A 23,407-nucleotide genomic window follows, 5' to 3' on the forward strand; every position below is an offset into this window, starting at 1 on the left:
AGGGGTCCTTTGTTCAGAAATGTCTTTATTTCGATCCAGAACGAACAATTTCCCTCTTGAATTAGCAAGCACACTGGCAGTGCGACGCTAACCTCTCCATCTTGAAAAAATTATTGCGTCGCATCACGTCTAAAGTCCAGAATACATTTCAATAATATAATTAAACTATATTGAAAAAACATACTTTAGGATGATATTGTGACATGTATCAAATAAAATCGAAGCCAGAGATCATATTCACCTTTACAGAGTGTTTTCCAGGAGCCGAGTCCAGGTCCTACTTCGCGCCCAGAAAGAAAAATAAACTGCGCAACACTCACTCCAAGAGGTTGTGTTCAAATCCAGGACGAGATAATCAAGTGATTTCTTCTCTCACTTCCGCATGACACCCAGAGGAAGGCGTATGACGTGTTTCTACAGTCCTAAGTGACATGCCCTTTTATAGACAAGGGCTTGAAGAGCGACATCGATTTTGGAAATCTCACTTCCGGATAGGAAATGGGCTGTAAAAATAGTTCTGTTCCACTTAGAGAAATAATTAAAACGGTTTTAGAAACTAGAGACTGTTTTCTATCCAATAGTAATAATAATATGCATATTGTAAGAGCAAAAATTGATTAAGAGGCCGTTTGAAAATTTGCACATATTTTCCAGTTTTTCAATACGCCCCCTGCAGCCATAACAAGTTAAAAGCCAGACTATGGTTTGCAACTGCACATGGGGACAAAAATTGTACTTTTTGGAGAAATGTCCTCTGGTCTGATGAAACAAAAATAGAACTGTTTGGCCATAATGACCATGATTATGTTAGGAGGAAAAATGGGGAAGCTTGCAAGCTGAAGAACACCATCCCAACCGTAAATCACGGGGGCGGCAGCATCATGTTGTGGGGGTGCTTTGCTGCAGGAGGGACTGGTGTACTTCACAAAATAGATGGCATCATGAGGAGAGGAAAATTATGAGGATATATTGAAGCAACATCTCAAGACATCAGTCATGAAGTTAAAGCTTGGTCGCAAATGGGTCTTCCAAATGGACAATGACCCCAAGCATACTTCCAAAGTTGTGACAAAACGGCTTAAGGACAACAAAGTCAAGGTATTGGAGTGGCCATCACAAAGCCTTGACCTCAATCCCATAGAAGATTTGTGGGCAGAACTGAAAAAGTGTGTGCGAGCAAGGAGGCCTACAAACCTGATTCAGTTACACCAGCTCTGTCAGGAGGAAGGGGCCAAAATTCACCCAACTTATTGTGGGAAGCCTGTGGAAGGCTACCCAAAACATTTGACCCAAGTTAAACAATTTAAAGGCAATGCTACCAAATACTAATTGAGTGTATGTAAACTTCTGACCCACTGGGAATGTGATGAAAGAAATAAAAGCTTAACTTCCTGTCAATATGGGGGCGCTGTTTCCACTTTGAAAAAAATCGTGCCCAAATTGAACTGCCTCGTACTCTATTCTAGATCGTACAATATGCATATTATTATTACTATTGGATAGAAAACACTCAAGTTTCTAAAACTGTTTGAATTATATCTCTGAGTAAAACAGAACTCATTTGGCAGCAAACTTCCAGACAGGAAGTGAAAAATCTGAAAACGAGGCTCTCAATATAATGCTATATTGTGTTTTCGCTGTAAAACACTTAAAAAATTTGAAATATTGGCTGGATTCACAAGATGTTTATCTTTCATTTGCTGTACACCATGTATTTTTCATAAATGTTTTATGATGAATATTTAGGTATTTCACATTGCTCTCTGTAATTATTCTGGCTGCTTTGGTGATTTTTTTTTGATGGTAGCTGCAATGTAAAACTATGATTTATACCTCAAATATGCACATTTTCGAACAAAACATAAATTTATTGTATAACATGTTAAAAGACTGTCATCTGATGAAGTTGTTTCTTGGTTAGTGACTAATTATATCTCTATTTGGTCGGTTTTGTGATAGCTACCTATGCGGTAGAAAAATGGTGAAAATATGCGGTTGAGTCTTTTGCTATTGTGGTTAGCTAATAGAGATACATAGTGTTTTCGCTGTTAAAACATTTAAAAAATTGGAAATGATGGCTGGATTCACAAGATGTTTATCTTTCATTTGCTGTATTGGACTTGTGATTTCATGAAAATTATATTATATGATATCCCTGTCGCGTTAGGCTAGGCTATGCTAGTCAGCTTTTTTGATGAGGAGGATCCCGGATCCGGGAGAGAAGCGGTAGAGGTTAAATAAATCATTCTCCCTACTATTATTCTGACATTTCACATTATAAAAAAAAGTGGTGATCCTAACTAACCTAAAACAGGGACTTTTTATGAGGATTAAATGTCAGGAAATTTGAAACTGAGTTTAAATGTATTTGGCTAAGGAGTATGTAAACTTCCGACTTCAACTGTGTCTCCTAATGATTTCTTCCTCAAAGAGGCAACAGTGAATTATTGTGGAACACATAGCGGGCCTTGCATTGTAGGCTACAATATTTTATATACCTTTTGATTTGTAAATAGACAAACTTGCCATCAAAATCAAGTATGGGCCTGATCCCTGGTGAGAAATTGCTCCCCACACATGGAGTTTGAGCGAATGGGACTCGGCTTGCTTGACCTTCCTTTTTTTGATTCGTTGATTCGTCTGTGACGATGACATCATTGAATGTCTCACCAGCTTTGATCCATGCCTGTGTCCGCAAGACACAAAGTTCTTTGTCAGACAAATCATTGGGTCGAAACTACAGAAGAGTACAAAACAAGCGAACACACACATGGTTAATGTTCAGAAAAAATATATATAATTATACATATATAAAAAACATGTCTTAGCGAGCCTTTCCATAAGTCTACGCAAGTTTCTTCAGCTGTCTTCTGACTGATTAGAGCGATGTTGTGCCGTGATGCCAGCAGATTACAGATGGCCTTTGCCGATTGCTCGTCTTCATTCATTAGTGAGTTGATCTCTTGAATAGTCTCACTGGAAATGGAATACAATGTAAAAATGTGCAGCATTCAGTAAAGACCAGCAGTCAATTTATTTAGGCATTATTTTTAGCATTATTAGGCCTCCTTTACAGTATTGTTGCCTACTGTACCTGTTCATATGTCACTTTAATCGATGGGGCTCAGTGTGGTACCATTCTGCTCATCTGTTGAAGGTGCACATGGATCAGATTCAAACTTTGGAGACCAAGATCGAGTCATTGAAGGTAGACCAGCAGAAAGAGAAACATTATCTGAGGGCAGAGATACAGGCGACAGCTGAAATATTGGTCCAGAGCCAGGCGGCATTGGCGGAGAGACAGGTGGAGAATGACACGTTTAAGAGGGCGTGGAATGAGATGAAGTCACAATCCATGCCAGGCACACCTGTGAGCTCTGGAACTCCACCTCCGACAGGCAGAGTCAACATACCTGCCGGGTTCGTCAGGTCGTCGGTTCACCCTGACATTTCCATTCCAATTCTGACAACAGAACTTGACCAACTGCTCACCAGGCACAGCAAGGGTCGTCTGGACCGTTATGCTGTTCTGCTATAATAATAAACAAATGCAGGTGGCTTATCTACAAAATGCTTTCTTATCCAAATGTTAAAGCATATACTGTACTTTATTTCTTCATCAGCGTCTTCATGCTTTCGTTAAATTTCCACTGCAAATCTACCATTCCAGTGTTTTACTTGCTATATTGTATTTACTTCGCCACCATGGCCTTTTTTTGCCTTTACCTCCCTTATCTCACCTCATTTGCTCACATTGTATATAGACTTATTGTCTACTGTATTATTGACTGTATGTTTGTTTTACTCCATGTGTAACTCTGTGTTGTATGTGTCGAACTGCTTTGCTTTATCTTGGCCAGGTCGCAATTGTAAATGAGAACTTGTTCTCAACTTGCCTACCTGGTTAAATAAAGGTGAAATAATAAAAATTAAAAATAATGATAAATACTCTTTCAAAATGCCAATGTTTATTTAGTTATGGATCCATAACGAATTACTATGGGAATAAATATCACTGAATTACTGAAATATTGGAACAAATGTTTTCTTTTTTTAGTTAGGTTGGCCGTGATTGGTTGCAATTTCAGTTTAATCCACCAGAAAAGACGAAACAAATAATACATCATAATAATAACTTTTTGTTGTATCACATTCGACCGTGATTGGGAGTCCCATAGGGTGGCACACAACTGGCCCAGTGTTCCTCTCCCTCTAAAAACATAAATGTTTTGGCTTTTACAAATATTATTTTGGCCTTTATTCAGAATACAATCACACACAATTTTTTTTAGAAAACCAAATAATCTCCAAAATATCGTTACATTATCAAGTTGATGGCACAGTCATATAGCGGCACCTACATAAAGCTGAGTGACTCACTCATTCATGGCTTTGGATCAAAATAAATAAGTACCAACATTCTTTCTGATAGTTTTTAATAAAGAAATGTTTTGGTTATCCTGACCTGGACACCATGTACAGTATTATAATAGCCCATTATGGGTTATTAGCAGGACAATATACCTTTACCAACACCTCTCTGTATTTTGATATTTTGTGCTTCTAACTTCAATATGATCTCTAAATAAGACCTACACCACTTTTAATAGCACATTACTCAACACTAGTCAGACTCATGTCACCTACGGTAGGCCTACAGTACATAAAAAATATGTGACTCTAATTATATATAGAGGATCGGAGAATTCTAAATTATATCCAAAATCTGCTTCGTGTCTCCCGGCAGTGTAAAATGCATTGCTACAGATGCAGGTTCGATACCAATGCCGGCCGCCACCGGGAGACCCATGACGCGGCTTTTGGTTTTAATTTAGAATCCTCCAATCCTTTATAAGTAATTATTGCCGGAGAGTCATGTCATATGTTTCAATAAATAGCCAAGTACTGTAGCCTACTCCCGGCCGTCACGTTGTACAGCTCCATATTTTCCATTTGATCCTTACTGAAATCCAGAGGGTTTTTCTTGGAATAGAAACACCATAATATTAAGCAAATTGAGCAACATTTCTTCATCAGTCCCATATATTATGGTCATACAAAAAAAAGTTTTAAATTCTCTAGTACAGCCACTATTGAAGGCTATCAAATGCCTCTCAAAGATGCCCTCTGGTGGTCTAACTAGCATTAATGGTAGTTAAATAACTTAAATGACGTGCCATAGAAGTCTGCGGCACCACGGAAGCTGTGCTGCAGTACGCTGCAACTTTTAAAGGTTCCTCCTTTAAAGGTTGTCATACTGCGGCACACCCTGCATGCTGCTACAGCATTCTGTGGCACGTCATTTAATTATCAGCCATTTCTTCTGTTATTGTTAGTTTGACCACCAGAGGGGCATCTATGAGAAGCATTTGATAGTATTCCGTATTGGCATCGTCAGAGAATTTAAAACCTTTTTTGTAATAACATAGTATATGGGATTGATTTTAAGAAATGTGGCTTAATTAATTTGATTAATATTATGTTGTTTCCATTCAGAGAATTGTCAGTTTGTAAATTCAGACTGTTTTGCACTCAGAGCGCACATTGGACATTCGGGCTGAGGAGTATGGTTGATTTGAGCGTTTTGGGCTTAGCTTGGGTGCTTTACTGCCGTTGTAACGTTGGCTAGCTACTTCCAGACACAAATGAGACCACTCTGACCATTTTACTTGCCCTAGCAGAGCTGGTAAGGCAGTTGTTGTGTTAACCAGAGCGTTGGTGACTGAATGTGCTGCTGGAAACAATTTTTTTTCTTCTGACGTTTACTGACGTTTACCATATTCAACGAGTGTTGAGCGCTCGTAAAGTAATTATTCTGCACTCTGGTACACTCAGACGAGAGTGCTCTGAAATCCTTGTAGATAGTAGGCTGGACACACATTTTTTAACAACGTTCTTTTCTGATTAAAAACTAGTTAATTGCATCTGCCGTGGAGCCCAGTTTCATAATATGACCATATTTCACAGCTGCTTTTTCAAGTCAGGTGTAACCGGTGTGAAATGGCTAGCTAGTTAGCGGGGTGCGCGCTAATACCGTTTCAATCAGTGACATCACTCGCTCTGAGACCTTGAAGTAGTTGTACTCCATGCTCTGCAAGTGCCGCGGCTTTTGTGGAGCGATGGGTAACGGTGCTTCGAGGGTGCCTGTTGTCTATGTGTGCAGAGGGTCCATGGTTTGAGCACAGGTAGGGGCGAGGAGAGGGACGGAAGACAAACTGTTACATGGGCACCATTTTAATCAGGAGAATTTCCTCTTTGTAATTATGTAAGTCTGGGCAGCGAGCTCGTTTGATTGCTAGACCAGATAGTCAGAAACTTTTTCATTACGCAGATATAAGCACAGTTGACACCATCGATTTGCGGATGTTTACTTTCTAAACAAGTTTTTTTTCCCAGTTTTGTCCGACGAACAGATTGTAGTGGTAAAATAAGAAGGGATATACTTTTTATGGAATTCTAAGCATCACTCTGGTCAACAGGCTCTGCGAACGTTCGATTCCATTCATTTGCTATGGGCTCATGCTATTGTTCCAGTTTATACAACGTTCTTAAGCCATTTTTCAGTCTTGGGTGAATTTTGACTTGTTCTACTGTCTAGCCTATAGATAGCCAGAGCGAATTTACGAAAGCACTCAAATGTCCATTGAGAAAGCACAACGACTATGCAATTTAGCTAAGAAGGACGAGAATAATTAAGTCAATAAACATTGGGTAGTTAGCCTATAGTTAGCATACTGGCAAGTTTGATGTATAACTACTAACGTTAGGTAGCTAGCTAACATATCAGTACATACTGCTGTAATGATATGTGTCGGGTTCACCTTGGGGTCATGATAGGGGCTGTATCAAATGTTTGATGTATTATAATAAATTATTATGCTTATGTTGTATTAATAGAAGGGGAGGAGTTATAAGATCTTATAACCCCTCCCTCCTTACATGTATAGGGTCCTAGACTACAGATTAACAATATATATATTCATTATAATGTTTAATATTGTTCCACAGTCTTTTCTAGTCTCTGCCTCTTATAAAGAAATGGTCTGAGAGATGTGTGATTGTGAGACAGAACCCTGCAGGGGAGTGAAAGAGATGAGACTAGTCAGACATTCCACTATAAGTCAACTTAGGGAGTGGACATTTAATGCTGAGCCTTTAGATAACACTGAAACTCTTGTTTGTATAGCTGTGTATGCATGGGCTTGGTCTCATGAGTAGAAGGTAAGGATGTAGGCAGTGACATCACTAAGGCTGGACTTCGGGCTTAACTTCTTTGGGATAGGGGGTGCTATTTTCACTTTTGGGGAAAATCGTATGATATTTAAACGGCCTCGTACTCAATTCTTGCTCGTACAATATGCATATTATTATTACTATTGGATAGAAAACACTCTCTAGTTTCTAAAACCGTTTGAATTATTTCTCTAAGTGAAACAGAACTCTTTTTACAGACCATTTCCTATCCGGAAGTGAGATTTCCAAAAGCGAAGTCTCTCTTCAAGAGCTTGTCTATAAAAGGGCATGTCACTTATGACTGTAGAAACACGTCATACACCTTCCCCTGGGTGTCATGCGGAAGTGAGAGCAGAAATGACTTGATTATCTCGTTCTGGGATTGAATACAACCTCTTGGAGTGAGAGGTCCGCCATTTATTTATTTTCGAGGGCGCGAAGTTGGATCTGGAATCGCCTCCTGGAAAAACGTCGTTATAGGTGAATATGATCTCCGGCTTCGATTTTATTTGATAAATGTCACAATATCATCCTAAAGTATGTTTTTTCAATATAGTTTAATTATATTATTGAAATTTATTCTGGACTTTAGACGTGATTCTGGATCCAAATAAAGACGGTTCTGAACAAAGGACCCCTTGGAGAACATTCTGATGGAAGATCAACAAAGATAAGGACCCAATTTGGGATACTATTTCATATATCTGTCGAACTGTGCTATCGCTACCGTTTGACTAGAATCAATGCTGCTGTGTGTTAGCTATTGTAGTAAGCTAATATAACGATATATTGTGTTTTCGCTGTAAAACACTTCAAAAATCGGAAATATTGGCTGTATTCACAAGATCTTTGTCTTTCATTAGCTATCCACCATATATTTTTCTGAAATGTTTTATGATGAGTAATTAGGTAGTTGACGTTGGTGTCTGTATTTACTCTGGCTACTCCCGTGCGATTTCTGACTGTAGCTATGATGGTAGCAGTAATCTAAAACTGATTTATAGCTAAAATATGCACATTTTTCGAACAAAACATAGATTTATTGTGTAACATGTTATAGGACTGTCATCTGAGGGAGTTTTTTCTAGGTTATTTAGGTTGGTTCTAGGTTAGTTAGGTTGGCTTGTGCATGCTACCTGCATGCTACCGTTGCTGTGAAAAATGTCTGTCTGTCTTTTGTATTTGGTGGTGAGCTAACATAAATATATGTGGTGTTTTCTCTGTAAAACATTTTAAAAATTGGACATGTTGGCTGGATTCACAAGATGTTTATCTTTCAAATGCTGTATTGGACTTGTTAATGTGTGAAAGTTAAATATTAAAAAAAAAAATAATTGCGGAACTCCTGTCCTAGACAGGTTAACCTTTTCTCAATATAGGGGGTGCTGTTTCAACATTAGCATTTATCGTCTCCAAATTAAACTGCCTCATACTCAATTCTTGCTCGTACAATATGCATATTATAGTTATTATTGGATAGAAAACACTCTCTAGTTTCTATAGCCGTTTGAATTATGTCTCTGAGTGAAACAGAACCCATTCTACAGCACTTTTCCTGATATGGAGTGAGATTTCAGACATTTTGGCCTCTGGTCCCAGGTCAGTTTTAAAGTCCCTGTAAATGCTATGAGGATACAAACACTGCCCATGCCTTCCTCTAGATGTCAGTAAGAGGTGACAATTTGAATGGAGTCGATTGCGCAATCAGGGCCAGTATAAAACAGAAAAGACCGGATGTACCGTTCTTTTCCCGCTGCGCCTCACGCAAGATGGACGTCGGACTCTCTCTCTTTCCAAGCGTTGGTTTAGCCACTTCTATATCGCCGGTCATGTTTTTACGCGTTATAGGTGTTAAAAACATCATAAGGTAGTTAATTTAAATCGTTTTATAGCAATTTATATCCGTTTAGTGCGATTTTGAGGCATTGCTTTGTGATGCACATTGAAGCACCGGGCACGTTTCGGGGTCCCGGTCGAACGTTAGTGGGCATTTCGACGGACAAGAGGACAGCTTTCGACCAAAAGAAGATTAGACCCAAGAAAGGATACATTGCCCAAGATACTGATGGAAGAACAGCTCACAGTAAGAACTATTTATGATGATAAATCGCTGTTCTGTTGAAAAATTTTAAACGCATATGTCGCCATTTTGTTATGTGTAGCTTCGCTTGGCGGACCCGGTATTGCACAGTAAGGATAATTTTACAAATGTAAGTCAGCGATTGCATTAAGAACTAATTTGTCTTTCGATTCCTGTCAACCCTGTATTTTTTAGTCAAGTTTATGATTAGCTATCGATTAGACTAGATCACTCTCAAATATAGCGCCCGACATTTTCAGGGCAGTTTTGCTAGTATTCTCATTGTATAACCACGTTTTTTTGTGGCTAAATATGCATATTTTCGAACAAACTCTATATGTATTTTGTAATATGATGTTACAGGAGTGTCATCGGAAGAATTCTGAGAAGGTTAGTGAAAAAATTTATATATTTTGGTGATCATAACGTTATCGCTCCCCTTGCCTTTGATTCATGCTGGGGTAACGTTTGCACATGTGGTATGCTAATATAACGATTTATTGTGTTTTCGCTGTAAAACGCTTAGAAAATCTGAAATATTGTCTGAATTCACAAGATCTGTGTCTTTCCATTGCTATGCTTTGTCTATTTTTATGAAATGTTTTATGATGAGTAAATTGGTAATACACGTTGCTCTCTGTATTTATTCTAGTCGAGTTGTGATGGTGGGTGCAATTGTAAACTATGATTTCTACCTGAAATATGCACATTTTTCTAACAAAAACTATCCTATACAATAAATATGTTATCAGACTGTCATCTGATTAGGTTTTTTCTTGGTTAGTGGCTATCTATCTTTATTTGGCCGAATTGGTGATAGCTACTGGTGGAGAGAAAAAATGGTGGACAAAGAAAAATGGTGTCTTTTGCTAACGTGGTTAGCTAATAGATTTACATATTGTGTCTTCCCTGTAAAACATTTTAAAAATCAGAAATGATTGCTGGATTCACAAGAAGTGGATCTTTCATCTGGTATCTTGGACTTGTGATTGAATGATATTTAGATGCTACTATTTACTTGTGACGCTATGCTAGCTATGCTATTCAGCTTTTTTACTGGTGGGGGGTGGGGGGTGCTCCCGGATCCGGGTTTCTGACTCGTTAGAAGTTAATAAAATAACTTGGACGCTTTACTATTTTGCAGTGTGTTCTTTTTCTCCATCTCTGCCTGTCTTATTGTACATGGAACCTGTCTCACATGCATTAATTAAAAAAAAAAAAATTAAGATGTCAGCTGTTAATTTTAAGATTTACACCACAAAAACACAGCCATTTTCACTGGACTATCTGTTACTGCCAAGTCATGATTTCCCTGGGGGTTAGCCTTTCAATAACCAAGTGGTGAGACGCATAACCCTCTATATTTAAATGTTTCAGGTACACTCCAATAGGTGTCTGCGTCACATACAGTATATTCTATTAACATTATCTTCTATTGTTTGTCCTCATGTGTCTGTTTTTCAGTATAAAGTACTCTGTAGCCACTTAGTGTGGACACCAGATGAGACCACACACACAATAAGTCTCTCTTCTTCACTTTGTCCCTTTCCCCCTCCTCCCTAAATCCTCTAGGTTATATCAGCTGTTTTGGTGAACCCCTCCTGCATCTGAACTGGCTGACACAGAGGGCACAGCATGATCATAGGTGAGATGTCACTTGGTTGGGTCAACAGGAAGTATTATTAAAGAGATGCTTTACATTGAAATACAGACAGAGATGTAGTAGTCCCAGAGTTAATGATCCAAGGTCAGTTTTGCATTTCACCTCCTGATTTAAGATGAGTGACCGTGTTAGAATTAAAAAAACAAGGCTTAATCATGCTCTCTCTCTGTCCATTTGTCACAGGTCTGAAGGTATGTTTTGATGTGAGAGAGGAAGCCAGTCCCGTCATCGCCACCTCACCCGCTCTTAAGATAACCTTCGGGCCAACTGGGGGCCCAAGGCTGGTTAGGAGACACCGCAATTGTGATGAACTGAGAGAATATTAGGGTAGCACTGTAATTCATGAATAATATGCTGTCTGCCTCTGTTCTAACCTTTTTCCCTTTCTGTCTTCTACACCTCTCTCCCCACCTCGTCTTTCTTCCTCGTTTTATAATGCACAACATATGTGCATTGAAGTACAGATTGAACTTGTATTTATAATATTGCAATTATCATAATTATAATGTATTTATGTATTTATAACACCTGGATAATGAACTTCTTTCAATAAAGCGTTTCACATTCTCCACTGGTTGAAATTAAGTATCTCATTGAAATACTATCCCGTGTCCTCAGATTAATGCAGATGGAGTTAGATATGCATAGTCTTTTTCTGTATATATGAATTACAAATCAATCATGTTTCTAGTCTATTGCATAGTTACAATGTGTAATCATTGATGTCCCAGGAGCAGGAGTTTTAAAAACCGTTGAAGGGTATAATTGTAATTACATACATTCAGACACAGCGTCATTCAAATAATGGAGTTTGATATGACTGAATTAAGAATGTCTCAGATTCATACCTGAACCACACCTTTATTTGCCAAGGAAGAGTACATGATCAGTGAATATATTCAATGTACATGCTACAAGGTGGGAATCTCATGCGTGGTAATAACTACAGTACATGTGTATATAGGACTTTGGCACAATAAAGTTATTATATTCTACTCTACTCATAAGCTTCATTAATGGCGCGGGCAAGTCCAGATGAAAAGTCCAAAAAGTTATATTACAGTTCGTAGAAACATGTCAAACAATGTATAGAATTAATCTTTAGGATGTTTTTCTCATAAATCTTCAATAATGTTTCAACCGGACAATTCCTTTGTCTTTAGAAATGAAAAGGAACGCAGCTCGCTCTCACGGAGAGCATAATTTAGCTCATAGCATTCTGCCAGATCCCTTTGTCAAACAGCTCTTTGTCAAACAGCTCCCCCTTCACAGTAGAAGCCTGAAACAAGGTTCTAAAGACTGTTGACATCTAGTGGAAGCCTTAGGAAGTGCAATATGACCCCATTTACACTGTATATTGGAAAGGCAATGAGTTGAAAAACTACAACCTCAGATTTCCCCATCCCTGGTTGGATTTTTCTCAGGTTTTTGCCTGCCATATGAGTTCTGTTATACCCACAGACATCATTCAAACAGTTTTAGAAACTTCAGAGTGTTTTCTATCCTATATTAGCTTATGGGCCTGAGTAGCAGGCAGTTTACTCTGGGCACGCTTTTCATCCGAAAGTGAAAATGCTGCCCCCTATCCCAAACATGGTTAATATTTAATAGTTTCTGCTCTCCGAATTCATATTCATGATTTACTCTGGGCTGTAGGCCCGTTCAACTTTGTCTGAGTTGCCGTTCTATAGAAAATATAATATTTTTTGCTCATATAATTAAAATAAAAGGTGTAGGCAAGGCCATACGCAAATAGGTAAAGTGGGATATGACTCAAGCATTAATCAATGCGATTTTTCCACAAATAGACAGGTATTTTCTTTTCCACGGTAGCAAAATCGTATTTATTTTTGCTAAGATTTATTGGCAGAATGTTTTTGCTCTTTCTTTGATGAAATATTGTGCGATTGTCTGGCAACACCAACTAAAAAGTAGCAGTGCTCAGGGACCCTTGACATTAAGACCTAGATTCAATCAGATCAAGTGTAAACACGTGATAGCTGACGCCCGAATAGATGGGGTTTTTGTGGTGTCTGAGGTGTAACTGCGTTAGAGCCGTCAAATCGGTGAGCGGCTGCTCATGTGATCATTCTCACTAAGCCACATCCGTCCTACCCGTGTTAGAAGTTTAGAACAAGAAAGTTTAAGCCTTAGAGGTATAGATTATATATCACATTTCAGTGTTCCAACTTGTAAACAAGTCAACATGGGATTTGTCTTAATGCAGCTCCGTGAAGCCAATGGCAATTTCAGCTTCAGGTATAATGCCGGGAGACCGTTGTGGGTTTGACAGCTCTAACGCAGTTTCACCTCCAACACCACCAAAACAACCGCTATGTGGGAAATCGTTGGGAAACACCAATTGGCTAATAACCAACAAGCTGCGTCAACCATAAACTAAAAATACAGCTATTACGCTTCTAAACAAATTATAGAGTTTAAAAAAAACATATCAATAGATACATTTTTACAAATAATGTTTTCTTACATTTAACTGCCTAAAATGCTGGTATTGAGGTAATTTCCTTAGTAGGTGACATCAGAGGTCAGCATGTGGGAGAAGTTGGATCTCAGGGATGATAGACGCATTTCCCAAAAGTAATTACGAGTTGGAGGACCGTTCAAGTGAACTTTTCCCAGTCGCATGTGGTAAATTCCCACTTCCCACTTGGTTACGAATGCAGCACTAGGTATTGTTATTACTGCACTTTGGAATGTAGGTGGGGGAAATGTGCTGGTGGGGTTCATTAGCACATTTTGTGGCATGGTCTAAAATCTGTTGCCAACCATCAGTAGAAATGTTGTACCAGTTTTATCATTAAATTGAGGACGGTTTAGTGCCTCTTTCAACACGGTCAGTTCTGCAATCTTTGTAAGAACTTGTGACAGTCAAGAGCTTACTGTACATTTTGCAGTAGTTTAATGCAGCCAGTCCACTGGATGTTAATGTTTACTTTTATTAACTTTCTGTCAGCTATTCACAAGTGGGTTATTGTTGCTAATCCATCACACTCACTGACCTGATAGGATTACTACAATTACAATGTCTAGTTATTATTAAGACCTATTGTTCTATGGTATGACATTAATTTACCAACTTTCAACAAGGTTGCAGGATTTAAATATAAGGATACTGATTTTATGAACAGAACATATTAACTAAAATGACATTCCCTCTTATGGAATACCAAAAAGATCTAGCTGAAAGCCACGCCTAGAATAAGCCACACCTGCAATCTTCTGATAGGCTGCTGCTGTTACAGTATGCTGCCAATCAGCAAATGATGTGCATGTTGTCAACAGAAGAGTCAGTGAAGGCAAAGTATTTTACAGGAAAGATTGCTAGTGGCAGAAGGTGTCCTGCAGGTTCGTGGCAACATTTTGCCAGTCAATTATTTTGACTTTTACAATAACTTACTCACAAGTAGATTCCAGTTAAGAAATTACAAATCCACAGCAACTTCTGGTAACAAGTTGCCATTAAATTACTGGAAAATGCACAATAACCTGTTCACAGTGCAGCGCATTAATGACAAAGACAGTGTCTAAGGAAGTGCTGTACTTGCATCGCCATATATACACAAATAGTTGACCACACCCTCAAATGTGCACATTTTCCCGCCAGTACATTGCCTACACTTAACAATGAGCAGTGATGATTGCAAAAAATGGCCCATTATACCTATTATACCGAACTGTACCTTGTGAGTTCATATATGCACCTCTGAAGTGAGCCATTGATCTTTTTGGACCTCCGGTACCAGCACTGTACCCTAACCATACCCTTATTTGTTTTTATATAGTATGAATAACTATGAAACTGATGGCACTGCAGAAACATCGACGCACTTGAGGATGCACGTTCAATTCCTCAAAGAATTCATATATAATCTACACCAAGTGTCTTTGAGCACTTCTAGTTTTACTTTGGTGGTCATCATTTGACAATGATTTACTTCCTTCTGGGCAGCTTTTAGCAAAGTGCAGAAATGCATTCTTGCCAATAAGTCTGTGGCCGTATCTCTTTCACACTCACAAATCTGGTGGTGTAGCTGCACTGTAGCAGGACATTTCAGATTGCAAGCGACAGAGGTTATTAGTTAATATCCCATTGAACGTCTCAAGTGCTGTCACAGTACCAAATTATACAATATGTTTTACACTCATTGAAATCAGAATACGGCAGCATACTGTCATTTTATATAAATAATACCTTCAAGATGTTGTATATATTTAATGTATTTTTACTGCAACTCCCCCCCTTCCCCACACACTCTCTCTCACACACACAGTACCATGCTAAAGTGATAAGCTGTGAGTCCTGTCTGGCTGTGACCCTACAGTACAGCGTCAGCGTTTTGTTTAGTTGCTCACACAATCTCTCACGCACACACAGACGCTTTACACCACACAGACGCGCACAAACACACACACACTCTTATGCTGCGTAAATGGATTAGTTGCCAACCCGTGCAACCAAGGAAAGGTTACATAAGCTTCAGGGAAAATAAAACCATTGCCAACTTTCTGCTGAATTGCAGGTCAGTGTCCAGAATACTTTTGTGCCATCTCCATTGACTGTGATGGAATTGGCTTCCGTCAGAGCACATTAAGAACAGACATCCGTTGGGGTTACAGCACAGAGCCACAGACACAAGATGGCAATGTATTGGAAAAAAGGAAATAGGAGAAAAAGCTATAGCTACTGAAATCGTGTTGACAAATACGGACTGTTGCTGTCTGTCTGCCTTTCCTCTATCCTCCCTCTTTCCTCTATCCCCCCTCTCTACCTCCCACTTTCACACTTCCTCTCCTTCCCTCATCTCTCCCCTCTGGTCTCCCAGCCCAGGCCTTGGCAGTGCTCCCATGACAGTGGATGTTTTTATTGTTCATCTCTGGCTTCAGACAAACTTTCTAACACAGGCTGACTTACTTTCTCATTTCCATACCGCTCATTACCATACCTCCAGCATTCACACATGCCTGACCGCAACCTGAACTCCCCAGGCCCTTGTAGTCACAAGTCTACCACTTTCCCTTCACCCCTATGACGAAACTTCCTGGTATCTCCCGGGTTGACGGGCGACAGGAGGAATGCTTTCGACAAAAGCTCTGGTGTCTTGCAGCACATACATAATGTAGCCTGTTTCAGTGTAAGTCAGCAGCACACACACTCCCTGAGGTTATAGCAACCATGGAGGAGCAGAGCCAGGAGTTTTCCCAGACTAGAATGTTGAAAAACTCTGGGCACAAGTTGCGGTATAAAGTACCAAATAATATGGAGTACTGGAACGGCAACAGTTTAGTCATTACAGTCACCAAGCACCTCTTGAGAGTCACAATGATCACATTCATATTCATTGGTTCCCTCTCCAGGACTGATTAGACCAGCGTGATGGATCTGACCATCGTTACAGAGACTGAGGGCTGGCTGATAGGCCGAACCACGAATCAGCTGTCACACGTTTCAATTTTACTATCTCCTAACGCCCTGGGTCCAAGAATGTGAAGCCGGATGCGCTCTGACACCTGTATAGCCCCATTGCTACACCGTCTGACCCCGAGACCATCCTCCCTACCTTCTGTGTTGCGGCTGTACTCATCTGGGGTAGAGAGAGCCTGGTCTGTAAGGCGCAACTAACCGGATGTTTGTCCCGGTCCTGGAATGGGCACATTCCTCTAGACTGACCTGTCATCCTGGCTCCTGTTGGAACCTGGCTTTTATCCCACAACGTTTCTGGTGGCCCAACCATGGTTCTTCACGTTTCCGCATTCGTCACTGCCTACACTGTGTGAGCACAGAAAAAGACTCTGCGGCAAGCTACACCTGGCCTCCTTCAACCACTCCCTGTTCCTCACCACCCGTGGCCCCATAGATTTGAACTTGTCAGCTCGGAGATTTGAACGTGTAACCTATCAATGAGGCTCTGGAACCATCATCCGCGGGGGACGCACTGCCCGACCAGCGCATCTCTACAAATCTCCCAACATATGTGGCTCGCGTACGTGTCTTCTACTCATTTTGAATGGGTGGACGATTGGGCCGCGTTGAGATTTCTAAAAGTATGCCATCGGTCCAATATTCTGTGCGTACATGTACGCATTTTTTTACTCTGATAGACTTACTGTAACAGTAGAGAAGTGATGGCTGACCTCAGTCTGAGATCACCTTTCCGGCTGGTAAAAATACCATTGCAGCCGCAGTAAATTCAAGCAGAGTGCTTTCAATTGAGCGGGCCGGGGAAAACAAAATTAAAGAGGCACAAAAATAAAAACAAAAGTAAGCCAAAGGGAGACATGTGCAGCAGGGCATCAGGCTCTCGCTTCCCGAAATGAGCTATATCCACAGCATGTGTGTGTGTGTGTGTGAAGCCATTAGGCACATGTCACAGTGTGAGGTTGGTGTCCCGTGGTGTGGAAATCTATCCACACAACATCAGTGGACATTTATCAACGAATGTCTTGAAAGGTACATCCCAGAAATACCAACCACAACTGTGAATCTGAAAATCAGCCATTGCGTTTGTTTGCGTGCGTGTATTTTTGTCTCTTGTGCTACGATATTAAGTGTTTTTCATATATGATGAAGCATGCATATCTAAATGTGGGAGTGAGAGAATGATTGAGCAAATCCACAGCTTGTGTGTGAGTACTTTTTTTATAGTCTCTCATCAATGAAATATTCATGGAAAAGACAGTCAGTCATCAAATTCACATCTGGGCATGCGTCCCAAAATGCACGCTATTCCCTATATAGGGCACTATGGACCCTGGTCAAATGTAGTGCACTTAATGGGAATAGGGTGCCATTCGGGACACACCTGTCTATTCATGTGTGTTATAACAGCCTCAAAGCCTGATATCTCTGATCATACCTCTCAATGAATTTAAACAGTACCTTCACATCCTAGAATTAGACAAAGTTAGATGACTATTGTACATAGTTGGAAAAACTGGTTGAAATGACTTCATGGCAGAGGTGTGCATTCAAGTATTTCAAGGGAACCATCCCTCCGAAAAAATGTACCAACAAAAAAAGACAAAAACATACAAAATAATTTATCTTTCGTCTCTCTGTGTTTTATAAATTTAATGAAGGTTTGAATCGACCATGAAGGCCTGATTCACACAGTCTCCTCCGCGCAGTTGATGTTGAGATTTATCTGTTACTTGAACTCTGTGAAGCATTTATTTGGGCTGCAATTTCTTAGGCTGGTAACTCTAATGAATTTATCCTCTGCAGCAGAGGTAACTCTGGGTCTTCCAATCCTGTGGCGGTGCTCATGAGAGCTACAGTGGGGCAAAAAAGTATTTAGTCAGCCACCAATTGTGCAAGTTCTCCCACTTAAAAAGATGAGAGAGGCCTGTAATTTTCATCATAGGTACACTTCAACTATAACAGACAAAATTAGAAAAAAAAATCCAGAAAATCACATTGTAGGATTTTTTATGAATTTATTTGCAAATTATGGTGGAAAATAAGTATTTGGTCAATAACAAAAGTTTATCTCAATACTTTGTTATATACCCTTTGTTGGCAATGACAGGTCAAACGTTTTCTGTAAGTCTTCACAAGATTTTCACACACTGTTGCTGGTATTTTGGCCCATTCCTCCATGCAGATCTCCTCTAGAGCAGTGATGTTTTGGGGCTGTTGCTGGGCAACACGGACTTTCAACTCCCTCCAAAGATTTTCTATGGGGTTGAGATCTGGAGACTGGCTAGGCCACTCCAGGACCTTGAAATGCTTCTTACGAAGCCACTCCTTCGTTGCCCGGGCGGTGTGTTTGGGATCATTGTCATGCTGAAAGACCCAGCCACGTTTCATCTTCAATGCCGTTGCTGATGGAAGTAGGTTTTCACTCAAAATTTCACGATACATGGCCCCATTCATTCTGTCCTTTACACGGATCAGTCGTCCTGGTCCCTTTGCAGAAAAACAGCCCCAAAGCATGATGTTTCCACCCCCTTGCTTCACAGTAGGTATGGTGTTCTTTGGATGCAACTCAGCATTCTTTGTCCTCCAAACACGACGAGTTGAGTTTTACCAAAAAGTTATATTTTGGTTTCATCTGACCATATGACATTCTCCCAATCTTCTTCTGGATCATCCAAATGCTCTCTAGCAAACTTCAGACGGGCCTGGACATGTACTGGCTTAAGCAGGGGGACACGTCTGGCACTGCAGGATTTGAGTCCCTGGCGGCGTAGTGTGTTACTGATGGTAGGCTTTGTTACTTTGGTCCCAGCTCTCTGCAGGTCATTCACTAGGTCCCCCCGTGTGGTTCTGGGATTTTTGCTCACCGTTCTTGTGATCATTTTGACCCCACGGGGTGAGATCTTGCGTGGAGCCCCAGATCGAGGGAGATTATCAGTGGTCTTGTATGTCTTCCATTTCCTAATAGTTGCTCCCACAGTTGATTTCTTCAAACCAAGCTGCTTACCTATTGCAGATTCAGTCTTCCCAGCCTGGTGCAGGTCTACAATTTTGTTTCTGGTGTCCTTTGACAGCTCTTTGGTCTTGGCCATAGTGGAGTTTGGAGTGTGACTGTTTGAGGTTGTGGACAGGTGTCTTTTATACTGATAACAAGTTCAAACAGGTGCCATTAGTACAGGTAACGAGTGGAGGACAGAGGAGCCTCTTAAAGAAGTTGTTACAGGTCTGTGCCAGAAATCTTGCTTGTTTGTAGGTGACCAAATACTTATTTTCCACCATAATTTGCAAATAAATTCATAAAAAATCCTACAATGTGATTTTCTGGATTTTTTTCTCTCATTTTGTCTGTCATGGTTGAAGTGTACCTATGATGAAAATTACAGGCCTCTCTCATCTTTTTAAGTGGGAGAACTTGCACAATTGGTGGCTGACTAAATACTTTTTTGCCCCACTGTAGTTTCATCATAGCGCTTGATGGTATTTGCGACTGCACTTGAAGAAACGTTCAAAGTTCAAGAAATGTTCCGTATTTACTGACCTTCATGTCTTAATGGACTGTCATATTTCTTTGCTTATTTGAGCTGCTCTTGCCATAATATGGACTTGGTCTTTTACCAAATAGGGCTATTTTCAGTTTACCCCCCTAGTCACAACACAACCAATTGTATCAAACGCATTAAGAAGGAAAGACATTCCACAAATTAAATTTTTAAGAAGGCACACCTGTTACAACTTCTTGATGCATGGATCCCTTTAGCGGGATCATTTTTGTAAACAACCGCTGAATTGCAGAGCGCCAAATTAAAAAAAAATTGCCAAAAAAATGTATATTCATGAAATCACAAGTGCAATATAGCAAAACCCAGCTTAGCTTGTTGTTAATCCACCTGTCATGTCACCTGTTCCCATAGGAGGCGATCCCTTCCAGCCAGGATCTCCTCCCATGTGTAGCAGCCCTTGCCTTCCAAAACGTCTTCCCATGTCCATTTCTCCCTCTTGCGCTGCTCTTGCTGCCGCTGCCTGTTACCACGCTGCTTGGTCCTTTTGTGGTGGGTGATTCTGTAACGACTGTCTTCGGGTGAAAGAGAGGAGGACCAAGATGCAGCGTGAATATCATCCATATTTAATGGGAAATACTTAAACACCGAACAAAACAACAAACCGACAAAAAGGAACGAAGACGATACAGTCCCGTAACGTGAACACTAAACACTGGAACAGGAACAGGAACAATCACCCACAAACAAACAGTGAAAACAGTCAACCTTAATATGGTTCCCAATCAGAGACAATGACAAACACCTGCCTCTGATTGAGAACCATATTAGGCCAAACAACAAACCCAACATAGAAACACAAAACATAGAATGCCCACCCAGCTCACGTCCTGACCAACTAAACAAAGACTAAACAAAGGAAATAAGGTCAGGAACGTGACAGTTGTTTGAAATGTTTGGACCAAGTTTACGGGTAACTTATCAGATACTTTGTAGTCATGTTGGGCGAGTTGAAACCAGTATATTTTCTGAATCAAACGCGCCAAATAATTTGACATTTTGGGGAAATAAAGAAGGATTTTATTGAAAAAAATGACCATTTGTGATGTTTCTGTGACATTTTGGTGTGCCAACAGAAGAAGATCTTCAAAGGTAAGGCATGAATTATATCGTAATTTCTGACTTTTGTGGTGCACCTGCCTGGTTGAAATATGATTTTCACGTGTTGGTATGCAGGGCGCTGTCCTCAGATAATCGCATGGTCTGCTGTCGCCGTAAAGCCTTTTTTGAAATCTGACACTGCGGCTGGAATAACAAAAAGTTAAGCATTATTTTGATGTATTACACATGTATGTTTTGTGAATTTTTATCATGAGTATATCTGTTTTTGAATTTGGCGCGCTGCAATTTCACTGGATGTTGTCAAATCAATCCTGTTACCAGGATTCGAGCGGGAAGGGATCACTAAGAAGATAACATCAACTGCTAACACTTGGCGCCGTGACCCGGGATGAATTGGTCTTGAACAACAACAAGAACAAACTCATCAACTGTGTGTTGATCCAGGAGAAAGAGAGAGGGCTGCGCGCAACCCACTTTGGGAGTCAACTCTTAATCTCCTAACTGACGACATAATTGCTGGGTGAGTCTAGACCTATGTCATTTAAAAGAACCAAATAAGGTTATAATTAGTGCATGCAATGAGTGATCTGTGATGTATAAGGTTCGAGTCCTTCGCTCTGTTAGGGGTTTGAGTCCTCTGTTACAGGTTTGTTAAATCTCTATTATAGGGGTTTGAGTTCTCTATTAAAGGTTTGAGTCCTTTTTGTTAAAGCTCTATCACTTAACCTCTCTGGGATCGTTCGGGACGTGAGCGTCCCACTTCGCCAACAGCCAGTGAAATGGCAGTGCGCCAAATTCAAGCAACAGAAATCTCATAATTATAATTCCTCAAACATACAAGTATTATACACCATTTTATAGATACACTTCTTGTTAATCCAGCCACAGTGTCCGCGTTATGTTCAAAAATGCATTGTCTCAAACAAACATCCGGTGAAATTGCAGAGAGCCACATCAAATTACAGAAATACTCATCATAAACATTAATGAAAGATACAAGTGTTAAACAAAGGATTAAAGATAAACGTCTTGTTAATCCAGCCGCTGTGTCCGATTTCAAAAAGGCTTTACGGCGAAAGCACACCATGCGATTATGTTAGGTCAGCGCCTAGCCACAGAAAACCATACAGCCATTTTCCAACCAAGGAGAGGTGTCACAAAAGTCAGAAATAGCGTTAAAAATAATCACTTACCTTTGATGATCTTCATCTGATGGCACTCCCAGGTCTCCATGTTAGACAATAAATGTTTGTTTTGTTCGATAAAGTTCATCTTTATTTCCAAATACCTCCTTTTTGTCCGCGCGTTTAGTCCAGTAATCCAAATGCACAAAGCGCGTGCACAAAGTCCAGATGAAAAGTCAAAAAAGTTCCATTAAAATTCGTAGAAACATGTCAAACGATATATAAAATCAATCTTTAGGATGTTTTTATCATAAATCTTCAATAATATTCCAACCGGACAATTCCGAAGAGAACGAGCATCACGCTCACGGCCACGCGCGAGACTAAACTAATGTCTTTCAGCTTGACCACTTGTTGAAACAGCTCTTATTCGATCCCCTTTCACAATACAAGCCTGAAACAACTTCTACTGCAAGCATTAGGAAGTGCAATCTGACCCCACAGACACAGGATATTGGATAAGCATTCACTTAAAAAACTACAAGCCTCAGATTTCCAACTTCCTGGTTGGATTTTTCTCCGTTTTTTGCCTGCCATATGAGTTATGTTATACTCACAGACATTATTTTAGAGTGTTTTCTATCCAAATCTACTAACTATATGCATTTCCTAGCTTCTGGGCCTGAGTAACAGGCAATTTACTCTGGGCACGCTTTTCATCCAAACTTCCCAATGCTGCCCCCTATCCCAATGAAGTTAAATAAGCCATAATTGATTAAGGGTGTGGAACCTTCTTGTTGCATAGAAGTGAGTTGCTAGTTGAGTAGCAATTTATTACACGTGTGGGTAATGTAAGCCTTGTGAGCATTGTACAAGCTTTTGAAGTGAACACAAGTTTTTATGGGTAACTGAAAGTCACTACCTTAAACATATAAATTATTCTAAGATATTCCAACCCGAAACTGTATAACTGTGTGAAATGTGTTAGAATCATAAGAATATAATCTGATGATGTGTGTAGCTTGGTTAGAATTATAACTAGGGCATTGTATTCTTTTGTAGCTATGCAAGCAGGGTGCAACTGTGAGACGAGATAACTATGTATGGGCGTAGTGGGAAAATACTGTCTGCCTAAGCAGGGAGTAGCCTATGATAAGAACTTGTGTGTGTGTGTGTGTATAAAAAGACTTGCTCTGCACTAGGGGGGCAGAGCTCTCTCTGAATAAAAAACTGATCCTTTGTATGCTGGGA

This window comes from Salvelinus alpinus, chromosome 24 (genome assembly GCF_045679555.1).
Source record: "Salvelinus alpinus chromosome 24, SLU_Salpinus.1, whole genome shotgun sequence".
NCBI lineage: Eukaryota > Metazoa > Chordata > Actinopteri > Salmoniformes > Salmonidae > Salvelinus > Salvelinus alpinus.